Source organism: Eumetopias jubatus, unplaced genomic scaffold (assembly GCF_037043125.1).
Source record: "Eumetopias jubatus isolate StellerSeaLion01/CBP00866 unplaced genomic scaffold, mEumJub1_p1.0 scaffold_8, whole genome shotgun sequence".
NCBI classification, from domain to species: domain Eukaryota; kingdom Metazoa; phylum Chordata; class Mammalia; order Carnivora; family Otariidae; genus Eumetopias; species Eumetopias jubatus.
The window spans coordinates 15,280,409-15,297,897 of NW_028274814.1; the positions used below are offsets into that span (position 1 = coordinate 15,280,409).

The 17,489-nt window shown below is 42.4% G+C and overlaps 1 pseudogene; it reads left to right on the plus strand.

Moving 5' to 3' along the window:
* The first annotated feature begins 9,742 nt into the window (after positions 1–9,742).
* Positions 9,743–9,920, plus strand: LOC114217265 (ATP synthase F(0) complex subunit k, mitochondrial pseudogene; annotated as a pseudogene).
* The last annotated feature ends 7,569 nt before the right edge of the window (positions 9,921–17,489 follow it).

Sequence of the window (17,489 nt, forward strand, 5' to 3'; positions counted from 1 at the left end):
GGGACCATAAAATTCCCATTTGAAAGATTACTAAACTTAATTGAAACTGCCTCCATGACTGAAGGACATAAAATAATCTTGAAACCTGAAATACCCCAAATGTCTTGGGTGATGTTGAAGAAATAGTCTAATGGGGAGATAAGTTCCCAGAAGTATTTAATAATAAGATGGAAAGGGTTTGTGTGAGGACATGTTACCATGGGAATGCTGGGGATTCATCGTTTTGTTGTAAGAAAGCTTTGGCTGAAAACCAAGCAGTGGCTTGTATAGTAAAGAATTTAGTTTTGCCCAAAGAGAGTTCTGGCCTTTGCCTTAGGCTTCTGGGAGGCAATTTCTAAGCCCCTCTCGATGTCATGCCAAAAGGAATGTTTTTGTTTCCTGGGCACTGTGAGCCTGGCCAATGACATGAGTTAGGGTGGGTTCTTTGGGTCATGCCAAATCATCTTGACCTCCTGAGGGGTTGGAGACTGAGATCAGCCATGTGGACAGTTGGCTCTTCTTGTAAGATGGAGTCCCAATAAAAACTCTGGACTCAGGGTGAACTTGCTTGGTTGGCAAGACTCTGTGCCTGTTGCCACACATTGTCACTGGGAGGAGTTAATGCTGTCTCTGACGCCACAGGGAGAGGACAGGAAAGCTCTATGTTTAGACTCTGCCCTATGCACCTCCTCCCTTGGCTGATTTTAATTTGTATCTTTTAGCTATGGTCAACCATAACTGTGAGTCTAACAACTTTTAGTAAGTTCTGTGAATCCTTCTAGCAAATGATCAAACCTGAGGCTGGTCTCGGTGATCCCCAAATTTACAACTGTTGTCACAGGAGAGGGTAGTCTTGTGGACTGTCACCTCGAAATTTGCAGTGTCTGTCTTTCCTCTTAGAGCCTTTCTTTGGATATCTGTTGCTATCTGAGCGTCAGCTTCCATCTAAGCATGGGTGGTTACAAAGTTGTGCGTGGTACCTATTCACTGTACTTCACAGTAGGCTACTTAGTGGGGAACCTCCAAGTAGGTCTTTGCTCTTGGGCAGGTCAAATTTTGTAAAAAAAAAAAAAAGACCCTGTCAAATCCTACATAAGGGAGATGGCTGGTTATCAATGTTCTGCAAGCTGAGGAAAGAAAAGAAGGGTGCCAGTCTAAGTATCCAGGATGTGTTCCTTGGTGCCCCCCAGTCCCAAGTCCCTCTCTACTTACCCTCCAGAAATAGTATCTTTTGTGGGGGTGAGACAGTCACTTGTCTATTGGTAGCTGGAAAGGGAAATGAGGATCTGATTGCTTCTCAAGGAGACTTCCAACAATCTTCTTCTTTTATTCTCTTTCTCCACTCCACCCCTCGCCCATTTTATTTTTAATTACTTTTTAAAAAAAATATTTTACTATTTATTTATTTGCTAGAGAGAGAGAGAGGGAACACAAGCAGAGGGAGAAGCAGGCTCCCCGCTGAGCAAGGAGCCCGATGCGGGACTCGATCCCAGGACCCTGGGATCATGACCTGAGCCGAAGGCAGACGCTTAACGACTGAGCCACCCAGGCGCCCCACCCCTATCCCATTTTAGCTCCACTTCCAGTGGTATCTGGTGCCACCCTTTCCTGAACCTTTTGGGGCTTCTCTGCTGTGAATCCAGTTGCTTCTTGGCTTTCTTTACTGTCAGCTTAGGATGTAGTTTTACCAGGGTGTTAAATCATTTGTCACTCAATTATCTGCTTTCCAGCGTCCAACAATTTTGGTACTTTGTTTCCTCTCTTTTTCTCTCTGTCTATGGGTTTGTTTTTTTCATTGAAACCCTTTGGGTGAACTGGGTCACTTCTGTTGGGTTCAGCAAGAGCCAAGTTTAGGATTTCACTTGATTTTGCTTAACATGTTTAGCATTGGGACCAAATGCTTCTAAAAACTGGAAGGAGTGTGGGGGATCATATATGGATTCTGCCCTCTTCTTTCCCACATGGTGAAATTGAGGCCTCAAGATGGGAAGAGACTAGTGTACTCTCATGCAGCTAGCCAGGGACAGGCGCTGGGACTGGAGCCCAGATCTGGTGGTGTCTGGGCTACCAGTCCTTGTTACTATGTCCACTGTCTTCCTGGAGATAATAAGGAAGCCCATCACAGAGCTCAGCCCAAAGTTTTCAACCAGGATCTATAGAGATGTTTTGGAGTTCTGTATATGTTTGGCTCAGATTTCTTTTTTTTTTTTAATTTATTTAATTATTTGAGAGAGAGAGCAAATGCATGCATGAATGGGGGAGGGGCAAAGCGAGAGGGAGAGGAAGAGAATCTCAAACAGACTTCCCACTGAGCGTGGAGCCCAACTTGGGACTTGATCCCACTACCCTGAGATCATGCCTTGAGCCAAAACCAAGAGTTGGATGCTTAACCGACTGGGCCACCCCAGATTTCATTTTTTTTTTTAAAGATTTTATGTATTTATTTGACAGAGAAAGATGCAGCGAGAGAGGGAACACAACAGGGGGAGTGGGAGAGGGAGAAACAGGCTTTCACGCCAAGCAGGGAGCCCGATGCGGGGCTTGATCCCAGGACCCCGGGATCATGACCTGAGCCGAAGGCAAACGCTTGATGACTGAGCCACCCAGGCACCCCCCAGATTTCATTTTAAAGTAGATTTAAACCACAAATGTTTATATTTTGCTAATTTATACAATAAAGCACTACCTTTACTGGATTAAAAAAAATCCCTTTACTGTTATTTTAGCGTGATTTGGGGAAAGAGTAGAAGTAAATGCACAGGTTCAATCTTCCATGTTTACCCAGAAGTGAAGACTTTGTTTTCTGTATCCTTCCTGCCCTCCACTATGATCTAGGTTGGCCCTGAGGACCTTTAGGGTAGATAATAATGTTCTCCACTTTCTTTTTTAATTTAAATTCAATTAGCCAACATACAGTACATCATTAGTTTTTGATGTAACGTTCAATGATTCATCAGTAGCATATAACACCCAGTGCTCATCACATCTCGTGCCCTCCTTCATGCCCATCACCCAGTTACCCCATCCCCCACCCACCTCCCCTCCAGCAGCCATCAGTTTGTTTCCCCAGAGTCAAGAGTCTCTCATGGTTTGTCTCCCTCTCTGATTTCTTCCCATTCAGGTTTCTCTCCCTTCCTCTATGATCCTCTGAGCTATTTCTTATACTCCACATATGAGTCTCCACTAACCTCTTAGATGTAAGAGAAAGGCGGCCTATTAAAATGATTATTTTTTAGTTAAGTGGATGATAAGGTTTAAAATTTTTTACTGGACTTTTTAAAAATTGAAGTATAGTTGACACACAATGTTACATTAGTTTCAGGTGCACAACCTAGTGATTTGACACATCTATATGTAATGCTGAGCTCACCACACGTGTGGTTACCACCTGTCACCACACAACGCTATTACGGTGCCATTGGCTATATTCCCTACGCTGTACCTTGCCTCCCCGTGACACGCTCATTCCATAACTGGAAGCCTGGACCTCCCACTCCCCTTCCACCTGCCAGCTGCCCCCCTCCTTCCCTCTGGCAGCCATCAGTTTGTTCTTTGTACTGGTAGGGTTTAAAATTTTATCCTTGATAATCTGGGTTTATGCTGTTTGATCACGCATAACATGAACAGGGAAAGGGGGATAACAAAGTGTCCAGGGGGAAGACCTAACAGAAGGTAACTATGGAAGAATAAATAGCTACAAGCAGAAAACAATAAAGAGAAAACAGAAGAGAGAAACTGTTCTTCTAGCTTTCTTTTCTCTCTCTTTCCCCCTCTTTTTCCCCTTCTCTTTCTTTTTGTACTTGAGGGGCATAATCCAATTAAGAATTCATTCTTGGGATGCCTGGTTGGCTCAGAAAGTAGAGTATGCGGCTCCTTTTTTTTTTTTTTTAAGATTTATTTATTTATTTGACAGAGAGAGACACAGCGAGAGAGGGAACACAAGCAGGGGGAGTGGGAGAGGGAGAAGCAGGCTCCCTGCAGAGCAGGGAACCCAGTGCAGGGCTTGATCCCAGGATCCTGGGATCATGACTTGAGCCGAAGGCAGACGCCTAACGACTGAGCACCCAGGCGCCCCTAGAGCATGCAGGTCTTGATCTCAGAGTTGTGAATTCAAGCCCCACGTTGGGTAGAGAGCTTACTTAAAAAAAAAAAAAGGAAAAAAATTCTCTCTTACTGCTTAATAATAATAATAATAAACCTCCATTTGAATTTTATCATAGATCTTTGAGGAGAATTAAAGTCTTACAGTTATTCTCTCTTAAGAGAGAATGTTATGTTTGGGGTAAATACCCAGTTGTGCAATTGCTGAAAAAAAAAAAAGAGAGAGAGAGAATGTTATGTCTCTTAAGTACATTGTTATGTATTAAGAAACACAGCAATTAGAATGTGTGGACCTTGTTTGGACCCTGGTTTGAGCAAACCAACTATAAAATGTCATTTTTGAGCCAAATTAGGATATTTGATTTTGGAGTGGGTATTAGATGACGTTAATTTTATTAGCAGAGCTAATGATATTGTGGTTATATACAGAAATGTCCTCATTTTGTATAGGTGCATAGAGACAATGAAATGAAATTTGCTTGACAATATTAAAACATCACTGCAGGAACATAAAGGAGAAGAATGCCAAAAGGGAGTAGAGGAAGCAAGTGTGGCAAAATGGCCATACCTGAATTTGGGGAGGAGTTCACTGTATTATTCTGTTTGTCATCTTTCATAATAAACAGTTTAAAATGATATTTAGAGTTCTACCAGTTAACTCTCTGCCAGTTAACTCTACGGCCTCTACTACTGAAAAGATTTTACTGTGCCTGCAATAAATGAAGATTCAAAAGCATAAAAAAGGGCACATGTAAACAAGAAATGAAGATATGGATGCTGACCCTACCTGGGAAAGGGAGCTCTGGAACACACTGACAATCTGTAGAAACAAAATGAGAATGATAATGTTAGCAATAAAAATAAGAGCTAACACTTACAATGACTAGGGCATAGCCATCTTGCTGCTACGTATGAGGTCCTGTGTTTATCTCACTGATATGACCCCACAGGCTTATGAGCTAGATACTGTTAGCATCACTTTTTTACAAATGTGGAAACTGAGGTACAGAACTTTTAAGTAACTTGCCCAAGGTCCCTTGCCTGGAAAATTGGCAAGCCAGGATTTTCATCCTGCCCAGAGACCATATTCTTTACCTTCAAAAACCTGGCCCATAGCAAAATAATTGTTTTTGGAATGCATAAAGCCATGGCGATTTTGACCAAGGAGCTTTTTGCTCAGTGCTTTATAGATATCATTTATGTACATTTGGGGTGTCTGGGTGCACAGTTGGTTGAGTGTCTGACTCTTGATTTTGGCCCAGGTCATGATCAAGTCCTGGGTCGGGCTTTGCGCTCAGTGTGGAGTCTGCTTGAGATTCTCTCTTTCCCTCTCCCTCCGCCCCTTCCCCCGCTAGCAACACACATACACACTCTCTCTAAATAAATAAAGAAATACATAAAATCCTAAAAAAATTATTGTACATTTATTTATTTATTTATTTTTTAAAGATTTTATTTATTTATTTGACAGACAGCAAGAGAGGGAACACAAGCAGGGGGAGTGGGAGAGGGAGAAGCAGGCTTCCCGCGGAGCAGGGAGCCGGTCCCAAGACCCTGGGATCATGACCTGAGCCGAAGGCAGATGCTTAATGACTGAGCCACGCAGGCGCCCCAAATTACTGTACATTTAAAAAGTAGAAATGCACCTGCAGCCCATCTCCTGTGCGTGTAGTTTCTGGAAATTTGTAGGATAACTATGTTCATATTTTTCATCTCTAGCATTTGTGATTTGATTTTTCCCGGGTGGAAAATATGTCCTTTCTCACACAGTAGTGAGTGCCAGGTAAATTCTGTTCTTGGGCCGCCCAAAGGGGACTTCTGGGAGAAGGGGAGGGGTTGGCTAGAACTGCAACATTTGACACCAGCTGGCTCCCCTACACGTGGGGCTTCGTTTACACACATTTTAACACTATTTTTTCCCCATGGCAACAGAATGATTACAGAAATTAGCTGCTTTTGAGTAAGACAACAGTGGATGAAACTGATTTTGCCTAACACGTTTAGCACTGGGACCAGAAGCAAACACTCTGAAAACTGGAAAGGGTGTGGGGGATCAGAGCCATCCACACCTATGATTCAGGTAGTTTTAAAAATCACTCATATTTCTACCTTTTTTCAAAAGAGCACTTGGATGAAACTGTTGGAGAGACGCCTGGGTGGCTCAGTTGGTTAAGCGTCTGCCTTCGGCTCAGGTCATGATCCCAGGGTCCTGGGATCAAGTCCCACATGGGGTTCCTCGCTCAGCGGGGAGCCTGCTACTCCCCCTGCTTGTGCTCTCTCTCTCTCTCTCTCTCTGACAAATAAAATCTAAAAAAAAGAAAAAAGAAAGAAACTGTTGGAAAGTGAAATCTATTTGGGAAAGTAAAAGTGACCTCTAAATGAGCTCTTCTGTTCATTCTGATGTGTTCTGTCCACTGCACACAATGGGCCCACCGTTAACAGTGCTCTTCCCACATTAAAAAAAAAAAAAGTGTCAAGTGCTCTTTTGAAAAAAAGTAGAAATATGAGCGATTTTTAAAACTACCTGAATCGTAGGTGTAGATGGCTAAGAACGACTCAGGTATGCACTCCATGCCTGTGGTTTCAACTCTGGGACTTTTGCATGAGTAGGAAGAGGAAGAACCAATTTTCTTGAAATAAGATCAAAGATGTCCTCACCCATGGTTAATGTCACAGTCTTCGCTAGCCAGCATCTCAATTGTGAATATTCCAATGGCGGAAAGAGAAGAATGAAAATAAAAACAAGGACAGAGCAAGATGGAGGAAGATTATAGGGTGTGCCGACAGAGTTTATAGCAAAAGGAAAGCAGTGGAGTCCCGCTCAGGACAGAGGTGTGTGTAGGGTAGAGCTGCAGGTAGTAATTGAAATTTATATAGACTTTGGCTAAACTGTGACCACCACCCACATTATCCCCATAATCTCCCAGGTCAGATGTGCCATTCAGTGTGATATGCTCACTCTCACAACAGGGGCTACAAGTTAGAGAGAGCTCCAAGGTGGTTACTGAAATGCCCGATGAAAACAAAGGACAAAAAGAACACTTTGATGCACAGAAAGAGCAATCGGAATTGGTTTGCTGGAGGGACTCTGGATGCAGAGAGGTGGGGGGCGTTCCCCCCACAGGCCTTCTGGTCACCAACTACAGGATGTAGAGCAGAGAGTGTTTTATGAGACCATATGTTAGTGACTGCATTTATCCCATGATATTGCAGATTTTCTTTCTTTTGTAGTCACATAGGCATTCCCTATATGGCTACTAGTGTCATAATAATCAATAAAAGTGATCATTTACTGAGTGATTACTGTAACAGACACATGACTTGGGAATCCCCAAAGGAATGGATGCTGCTCAGACCAAAATGCCAGAGGCACACTACGGTATTACCAGTCTCATTCAACAGAAAAAGAATCCGAGTCTCAGAGGGGTTAAGTAACTTGCCCAAGGTCACACAGCAGGTATATGAAGAAGCCTTCATCTGTCTGCTTTGTAAGCTCGGGCTCTCCATATGAGTGGGCATATCCAGGAGGCACATTTCTGGGAACTGTGTCTTTTGAACACATTTGTATAGGATATTATCATCTTAACACATTTAAATAAAACATAAAGTGTACTTTGTTTCCACTGTTTCTATCAGGGTACTTCTGGGTTCCAGGTTCTGAAACTTTCCTCTTCCCACAAATGAGGCAACTAACTTCCTCCCTCACCTCCATTGTGGGCAGAACCCTTTAATTCGGGTCCTAGCCCGTGAATTTAAGGAAACGTGGCCCAACAAACAGGGACTAAGCACCAGTCACCGTCTCTGTGCCTCTGTTCTTTGGTTTGGTAACCTGGTGTTCTTTCTTTCTTTTTTTTTTTAAGATTTTATTTATTTATTTGTCAGAGAGAGAGAGCACAAGCAGGGAGAGCAGCAGAGGGAGAGGGAGAAACAGGCTCCCACTGAGCAAGAACCCCGATGCAGGACTTGATCCCAGAACCCTGGGATCATGACCAGAGCCGAAAGCAGACACTTAACCAACTGAGCCACCCAGGCATCCCCTGGTGTTTTTTCTCATCTAGTCCTGTTACTTGGATTTTTAGCACCTTGTGTCCAAGTTCCCATCTCCATCACTTGCTTAGATCCTAGGCCTTCAGGGACTTAGACACTCTTGCTTTTGACAGTTCCTTCCAGAAGCCTACAATCTCACACCGAGTTCTTAAATCTGGTCGGGCCTGGGATTCCTGCTGCCTGACTTACGCTTTGCCTTGCAGGGCCTCTTAAGGTACCTGGTCCTAGATTCCTGTCCCCACATTTGGCCTGTCCGTGGGTCTCCCCATGAACCCATGCTGGATTTTTCCAATGCTGGCCACTTGCCTAGATCACCACATTTTCTCTATTGACATGTGTTTAGACTGTCAAGTTTTGCATGCTGGGTAACTTTCTCTAGGCCCCAGAAGCTTTCTTCTTCTTCAAATGTGGTCCTACCCAAATGGGCAAACTTGTATGGAGTCTTGTGGCCTTCCTTTCTCCCCTCCCTGGCGTGGTTAACCAGGATCCTTATAGCAGGGTTCCAAGTTGTAAAGTTTTCTTTACCTAGAAATGTTCTTTCTCTACCTCCTCCATTTTTGCATATGCAAATCCAACTGATCAGTTAAGGAGCAGCTCCAAGGTCACACCTTTTTGAAGTGTGATCCCACAGCTGGCAATAATATTTCCTTCCTTTGTCATCCAATAGCATTTTATTTTTAATCTCTTTGATGGTACTGATTACAAGCTCACATGTATTAGGTTTAATTAAACTATAAGCTTCTTGATGTGAGGTGGCACTGCAAAAACATCTATAAGTGAGCTGGCACCATGACTGGCTATAGAAGTCGTCTAATAAATGCTCATCAAATGAATACATACTTTGTATAGCTACTTTTCTCTTCTTTAGCTTCAAGCAGTGGAAGAAACAAATAATGAGTCTCAAATTCTAGTCTTAGCATGGCTACCTACCTAGTCCGCCAACTTACCAAACTACCATAAAGTATCTTTATCTCAGTTTGTCCATTGAAGAAGTAGTACTAGAAATACTTCTAATGGAGGGCACCTGGCTGGCGCAGTCTATAGAGTGCGTGACTCTTGATCTTAGGGTTGTGAGTTTGACCCCCACATTGGGTGTAGAGAGTACTTAAAAATAAAATCTTAAAAAAAATACTTCTAGGGGTGCCTGGGTGGCTCAGTCGTTGGACGTCTGCCTTCGGCTCGGGTCATGATCCCAGGGTCCTGGGATCGAGCCCCGCATCGGGCTCCCTGCTCCGCGGGAAGCCTGCTTCTCCCTCTCTCACTCTCCCTGCTTGTGTTCCCTCTCTCACTGTGTCTCTCTCTGTCAAATAAATAAAATCTTTAATAAATAAATAAATAAATAAAGACTAAGAACAAAGAATGCATTTATAAAAAAAAATACTTCTAATGGATCATGGGTAATGTGTATACAAGAATAGAGATGTCCTATATAGGCTTTGCGACAGGATAGATTTCCTACAAGTTGCCCTTGCCAAGATTGGAAATAAAATGAGTTCCAGAACAGGAATGGTGTGAGGTTGGGTATAGAAGCATAATGGACTGCCCGACTGCGGGGTAGCTGCATACGTTGAAGGACACAACCAGCGGAAATGGTGCCTTCAGCAAGACTGAAATCATGGCAGGTCCAGAAACTGATGCTCAATTCCATTTCACTTGGTATCAAAAAATATTTCAACTCTTATACTCTCACAAGTAGAATGAATTGTGTACTGGCTACATATGGAGGCATTGCTTTGATGATCTTATACTTCAAGTTAAGGTCTAAAAAAACACCAGCTGTGAAAGCAACATAAACGAATTTTAACCTGTACCTCATCTGTTAAGTTCCCATGCCTGGAAAAGCTAATGCCAACTCGTCATGTGATACTCAATTTGTACAATAAATTATGAATCTGGAAAAAAAAAAAGAAGCATAACGGACTGAATGCTAATGTCCAGTCTATGATGTTGAAAGCGGAGCTGGGTTGGGGGTCCAGACACCATTCTGTGTAGGGAAATGGTTATAATCAGATTCCATGGATTAATTAAACCAAAGTCATATATGTAGAAAAGGCAGAGAGGATGGGGCACTGTGGAACTCCATCAATTCATGTGGACATGGTCCTATTGCAGAGAGGGCCACTTTTGAAAGCCCCCAGACTGCCTCTGGGGCCCTCCTCAACTGGCTTTTGGTGAGGTTGTGATATTGTGATTTATAATAAGAAACATATATTTAGTCTTTGTCCCCCATTTGTGGTACAGGGCTCCTAAAACCCTTGGAATTTCCTAAGGAATGAGAATTTAGTGTCTTTTCTTATGTTAATGAGGTGTCTTTGAATGACACTTAATGATGGGGGCTGGTTGCTAGGGGAACCAACCATATGACTGCAAGGTTAGAACTTTCAGTCCTACCCTCTGACCTCTGGGAAGGCAAGAGGGGCCGGAGGTAGAATCACTCATCAGTGGCCAATGATTTAATCAATCAGGGCTGTGTCATAAAGTCTCCATAGAAAACCAGAAGGACAGGGTTTGGCGAGCTTCTGGGTTGGTAAACACATGGAGATTTGGGGGAGAGTGGGACGATTGGAAAGAGCATGTAACTCCTGCCCCTTTCCCATACTTACACATCTCTTTCATCCAGCTGTTCCTGTATTATATTCTTTTATAATAAATTGGCAATCTAGTAAGGAATATGCTTCTGTGAATTCTGTGAACCACTCTAGCAAATTAATCAAATCCCAAGGTAGAAGAGGTCATGGAACATCTCATCTATAGTCAGTCGATCAGAAGCACAGGTAACAAACTAGGCTTATTATTTATTTTTTAAAAGATTTATTTATTTATTTATTTATTTGAGAGAGAGCGAAAGCAAGAGAGATCACAGAGGGAGAGGGAGAAGCAGACTCACCACTGAGCAGGGAGCTACATGGGGCTCGATTCCAGGACCCCGGATGATGACCTGAGCTAAAGGCAGTCGCCCAACCAACTGAGCCATCCAGGTGCCCCCAAACTGGGTTTATGATTGGTGTCTGAAGTGGGGCAGGAGGGGGGCAGTCTTATAGGACTGAACCCTTAACCTGTGGAGTCTGACTCTATCCCTGGTTGATAGTGTCAGAATTGATTTGAATTGTAGGCACCTAGTTGGTGTCCCAGAATTCCTTGGTTTGGTGAATCTCTCCTACCCCATACATTAGAATTGAGTGAACACTCTAGAGATCCTCTAAACATGCTCCCTGATGGGGGTGATAGCTCAGTTAATGTCAAAATATGTGAGTCCTAACCAACTATGTGGCGAGTTACTTTGCCTTTCTTGAATATTTATAGACTCATCTTTACGAGGGCAATAAACATACCTGTACCTTTAAGAAATTTACAGTGATCAAATAATATTTGTGAATAAAAAGCGTTTTGCAGAAATGTATAGTACAACTGAAAAAAAGAGTAGATTTCAGTTCTTTTGAAATCAGTGCCACTTAGGCAGAAAACAGTTAAGTAATACTTTGTGTGTTTGGCATCATTGGGGGATTCATAAAAGTGAATTTTCTGGGTTGGCTAAGCCCTTGAAATGCCAACATAAGAAAATTATACTATACACAACTGACCATACACTCACTAAGTGAAAATATCCCATAGGATCCTGAGGTCACTTTATTCCCTTCCTCCCACACTTTGGGGCCAATTACCAATTAGGTTATATTCAAATTTGCAATTTTGCATTATTGTGAGGTTTTATTATACATGACCTTCTGTGTTCTTTATTTGTATATACTGAAAATAATTAAACATTTCTGAGGTCTTGGTTATAAATACAGTTGGGATATGATATAGGATGTTCTGTCTCTACAGTACATGAACCCAGACTGTTAAGTTTTTCTGAATAATTGAATTTGCTTTTTATAGCTTTTCTGAATTCTCCCTTTCTGCCAGGCTTCCTATGGTCATTTTTGCTTTTGTCAGAGAACTGAGAACCAGTACTTCTTTTGTTTCCCTTTTATTTGCTCCTTTTAATCTGCTACGGGTTAGAAAGCCAGTAAATCAAGCTTATTACTAGAATGATATGTGCTTCCCAGGTCACAAGCCAAGGGGAAAGAAAATATAAGGCTATCAAAATAAGTAATATAACAAACAAACAAAAAAATAGAAACAACCTAATAATGATAATATTTTGATGTCTCAGTCCTCACCTGTCTAACTGTGGGAACTCCAACTTCATTCAAATCCCCCACATAGAGCTAGAAAAAGCAAAGAATTTTTCAATTACCAGCCATACTTCCTTCTTTATTCACCAGGCCATGGGCTCTTGCCTTGTACATGGCTGATGGGGTGCTCTATCCGTTCCGAAGGTACTGGGATGAAACATGGCTGTGGCTGTCTGAGGAACTTATGCTCCATCATACTTGTCAGACTAACCCTAACCCCAGGTGGGGACCCCCATGTGTAGTGTGGTCGTGTATGACAATCATGACCTCAGTAAGCCACGCCTCTTGTGTCCCCGCTTTGCAATGTCACTCTGCTACTCCATCAAGAGTGGAGTCTAGGGATGTCTGGGTGGCTCGGTCAGTTAAGTGTCCGACTTTTTTTTTTTAAGATTTTATTTATTTAATCGACAGAGACACAGCGAGAGAGGAAACACAAGCAGGGGGAGTGGGAGAGGGAGAAGCAGGCTTCCCGCTGAGCAGGGAGCCCGACGCGGGGCTCGATCTCAGGACTCTGGGATCATGACCTGAGCCTAAGGCAGACGCTTAACGACTGAGCCACCCAGGCGCCCCAGTGTCCGACTCTTGATTTCAGCTCATGTCGTGATCTCAGGGTCATGAGATCGAGTCCTGAGTTGGGCTCTGTGCTCAGTGTGGAGTCGGCTTGAGATTCTCTCTTTCCCTCCCCCTCTGCCCCCCTTTCCACTCGCCCGTGTGAGCAATCTCTCCCCTCTCAAATAAATAAATAAATAAATAAAATCTTAAAAAAAAAAAAAGAAAAGAGTAGAATCTACCACTCCATCCCTTGTATCCAGGCAGCTTTGTGACTTGCTTTGACTAACAGAATGGGGTGGAAGGGACATTGTGTGGCCTCTGAGGCTAGGCTGGAATGGGTCTTGCAGCTTTACTTTTGCTGTCTTGGAAGCACCGCTGCCTTATGAACAAACCTGGGCTGGCCTCTTGGAGGATGAGAGACTCCAAGGAGACAGAGGCGGAGCTGTCCCAGCTGAAGCCCCAGCCCTGTGAGCGAGAACGTCCCAGACCAGTCAGGGCCAGCCAGCCCCCGGCTAAGCCATCAGCCAACTACAACTCCCAGGTCACCCTGGCTGAGACCAGGAGAAAAACGGCCCAGCTGATCCTAGCTTAGATTGCAAGACCGTGAACAAAGAAATGATTTGTTGTTTGAGGTCACTAAGTTTTGGAATGATTTGTTATGGGAGCAAAGGATAACTGAAAGAGGAAGAGAGGAAAATGCTTCTTTCCTGGCAGCCTCCCTGGTGGGTGTGGTATACCCCAAACCACTGCCTCGAGTTACCTTCATTTCACATAGAGTAAGTGGTAAAGATTTTGGTTTAGTGGTTCCTCTGTTTGACTGTGCTGTTCCTAGAGAGCTGGCACTTTTTTTTTTTTTTTAAGATTTATTTATTTATTTTAGAAAGAGAGAGAGAGTGGTGGGGAGGGGCAGAGGGAGAGGGAGAGAGAGAGAGTCTCAAGTAGACTCTGCATGGAGCCTGATGTGGGGCTTGATCCCATGACTCTGAGCTGAAACCAAGAGTCAGCCACTTAACTGACTGTGCCACCCAGAACCCCAAGCGCTGGCACTTTTTAAATGGAGTGCCATGCATTGTCACCCAACCCTCATGTTCATCAGAGCCTATGCATGACCTTCCCCTCCCTGAGCACTAACGGGGTTCCTACTCGCCTGTAGCTGAGGGGTCTTACTCTGAGGGCTGCTGGTGACCTCAAAAAACCCCTAGGACCATGGAGAACCCAAAATACCTTCCCTGACACTGGTGAATGAATCCATTAGAAATGGACCCAGTTTTCTCTCTGTCCGCTGGGACTCCATTCCATCTATCTAAAGCAAGAAAAAATTGATTGATAGTAAGGCCTGAGTGGTTCTCTTTTGAGCAAAATATTTTATCTTCTATTTTTTAGACTGGTCAAAGTCCTTTTTGGATTGTCAGGATACTTGGCTATACTCTGGTTAGCTAAGGTTGCTTGATAAGTGATGACCTCCAGATAAATTGTTTTCTCTGTAAGAAGCATCTATTTTATTTTGTTTTAATTTTATTTTAATTCTAGTGTAGTTAACATAGAGTGTCATGTTAGTTTCAGATATACAACATAGTGATTCAGCAATTCCATATATGCGGAAACATCTATTTTAAAACCAGAATTTCTTATGTTTTTTTTTTTTTTTTTTTGCCATTCTATGATGGAAAGATTAGCTGAATGAGATTTCATCAGTAGTATGACTGTGTACAAAAAAGTTTCCTCAAGAAAAGCCCTGGATGCCCTTGTTTCAGACTGGGGGTAAAGGTATAAATCTTCAAATAAAAATAATATGAATTGTAATCTCTTATTCACTGCCATGCTTGTAAATTTGCCACCAAAATGTTAGTCAGGAAATGACATAATTGTGGCTAATAATAAAAAGTTTTTCTCTTTATTTTTGAGATGGCAATAAAAGATTATGAACAACAGTTTGAAAATACAAATAATGAACAATTTTAAAAGGAAATAAAAGTCATTTAATCTTGCTTCCAGTAATAGGCATTGTTAATGTTTTTTAACATGTCCTTCTAGACTGTTTGAGTGCATACACTCACTTAGGAGGAATGTCCTCAAAAGTTGGAATGCAAACTTTCTTCTGCCTCCAACTTGTATTTTACTGCAATTATTAGGTTAAAAGTTCACCAAGCCAGGAACTGTCTATTTCTCTTTAGACAACGAGGTAATTTTTATGGTGGATGACTCGTTATGCTTTGAAGACAAGGGTAAAATATGACCCAAAAGACCAGTGAATTTGGCTGTCTGCTCCATCATCCTGTGATAATGCCCGCACACCAGCAAAGCACTCGTCAATTCATTTAAGCCAAGGAGACATAAAAAACCAGACCTGTTGGTGGCCATCAAGTCAACAAAATAGACTGTCAGTTTACTATCCTTTCCCTTTTGCAGCTCTAGACCATGCGGCAATTGGTTAGTGTTCTCAAAGGGGTGAATATTACTCTCAAAGAATTACATTTGCTCAGCCTGGCTCAAGTGTGCTTCAAGGCATTCACAATTTATTGGAATCTGAAATGAAATGAGGAAAGCGTGCAAGCTGCTTTAACAAACAGATGGCTTTCATTAAATAGAACCATTAATCTTGTCCTGATTATTTACAGGAATGTGTTAGATTGCAATGTTTCCTTAATCTATTGATGAACTATCACCACAAAATATGTCACTGAAGTAAAATAATTGTTGATGTGCTAATGAAAACCACTGGAGAGACCAGAAGCCTTCCCTGCATAGAATTAGGGCAACGAAGGATCTCTTTAAGAAGTAGGAAAGGTTTGGGGCGCCTGGGTGGCTCAGTCATTAAGCATCTGCCTTGGGCTCAGGTCATGATCGCAGGGTCTTGGGATTGAGCCCCACATCGGGCTCCCCGCTCCGTGGGAAGCCTGCTTCTCCCTCTCCCACTCCCCCTGCTTGTGTTCCCTCTGTCAAATAAATAAGTAAAATCTTTAAAAAAAAATCTGAATGCCATGTTCAGTTGACTAGATGATAAATCCTTTAAAAAATTCTACTGTGAATCTTTTTGTGTGTGTTGTTTTCACATTTTATTTTATTGTTTTTAAGCCACTTTATTGAGATGTGATTGGCATAAAGAACTGTACATATTTAATGTGCATAACTGGATGAGTTTGGAGATAAGCTTTGAGAGATTCTCCACATAACACGCTTAGCAAGATGCCTCATTCATAGTAAGCACTCGGACAGGGTTAGTGGTGATTGCTGCGGTATTCTTGATAAGAACAAGGAGTAGAATTCAACTTTCCTGATTGCCATCAGGGTCTTTTCCTCTACACATGTCATCACAGATGATGTTTATCATGGCTGGGGCACCCGTCGGTCGGAACGAACTCACACAGCCGCGGCGGCCATAGTGGTGTTCTTCTTCCCAGCAGGGATTGTTCCACTTAAAGTCTCACGCACACATAATACAGTGGATGTCTCCATAGCTGTTGGAATGCAGGTGCAGATACTCTGTGTTAATTTGGGGAGGCATTAGTGACTGGGGGAAGGAAAACAGGGATTACTTGAGTGGGGCTCAAGTCACTGACCGTGGCACTTTGAGCAAGCCACACAACCTCTCTGTAGCTCACTTTCCTCACACCTCATATTCACACACTGTACAAAGTTGTGATGGGGATCAACAAGGACCAGGAGGGTGAAAGCCCTTTGAGAAAGGGTAAACCATTATACAAATGCAGGAGATTTGCAAAACATCCAATCTTCCAGTAAACAGGTTCCAGGGGACAGTCAGGCCAAATCTACATACCTCTTTCACTTCACTGTAACGTTTCATGCTAAACTTGTCTATGAGATTTAAAACGTCACATTATATTTCTTCACTTTTATATTGGCAAAGTCAATCAAAATGAAAGATTTTCCATACTTCTCTTCAGAAATTAGAATTAACTTCTTCCTATTAACAAGAAGTGATAAATTGGTAATCATTTCTCTGGAATTTTACTTCTTTCTACAAGGTAATGCACTATTTTATAATAGCTTAGGTTAATGAAAATATCACAAATTATGTCTATACCCTAGAAATTCGTTCCGTTCTTCAGGAAGTTTTTTGTGCAGCCTGCCCTAAACTTCTTTCACATGTGAATAATGAATGTCTAAACCCACTCAGGGTTGGTAAACACTGTTTTAAACCATGTTATGGAGTTGGTAAGTTTTTAAACGTCAGAGCAGCTTAGCGAATAGTTATAACTTGTGATAAACACGTAGTTTCAATTTTTGGCCTTTGCACTTCTTCAATAAGATGTTGGCCTTTTTCCTTTTCAGACTCAATTTCCTTTCTGTGTCTTGTTCTTTTTATAGATTGTTTCAATCTGTCTCACTTCTGAGCCAACATTTTGGAGATTTGGATAGCATTTGGGATCCTTACCCTCGTCTTGCATACGCATGTCTCTACAAACGTTTACAGGGACACACACACACACACACACACACACACACAGCTAATTATGCAAGGACTCAGCTCAAGTCTTTATTTTTATTTATTTTTTTATTAAAGATTTTTATTTATTTATTTGAGAGAGAGAGAATGAGAGAGAGCACGAGAGGGAAGAGGGTCAGAGGGAGAAGCAGACTCCCTGCTGAGCAGGGAGCCCAATGTGGGAC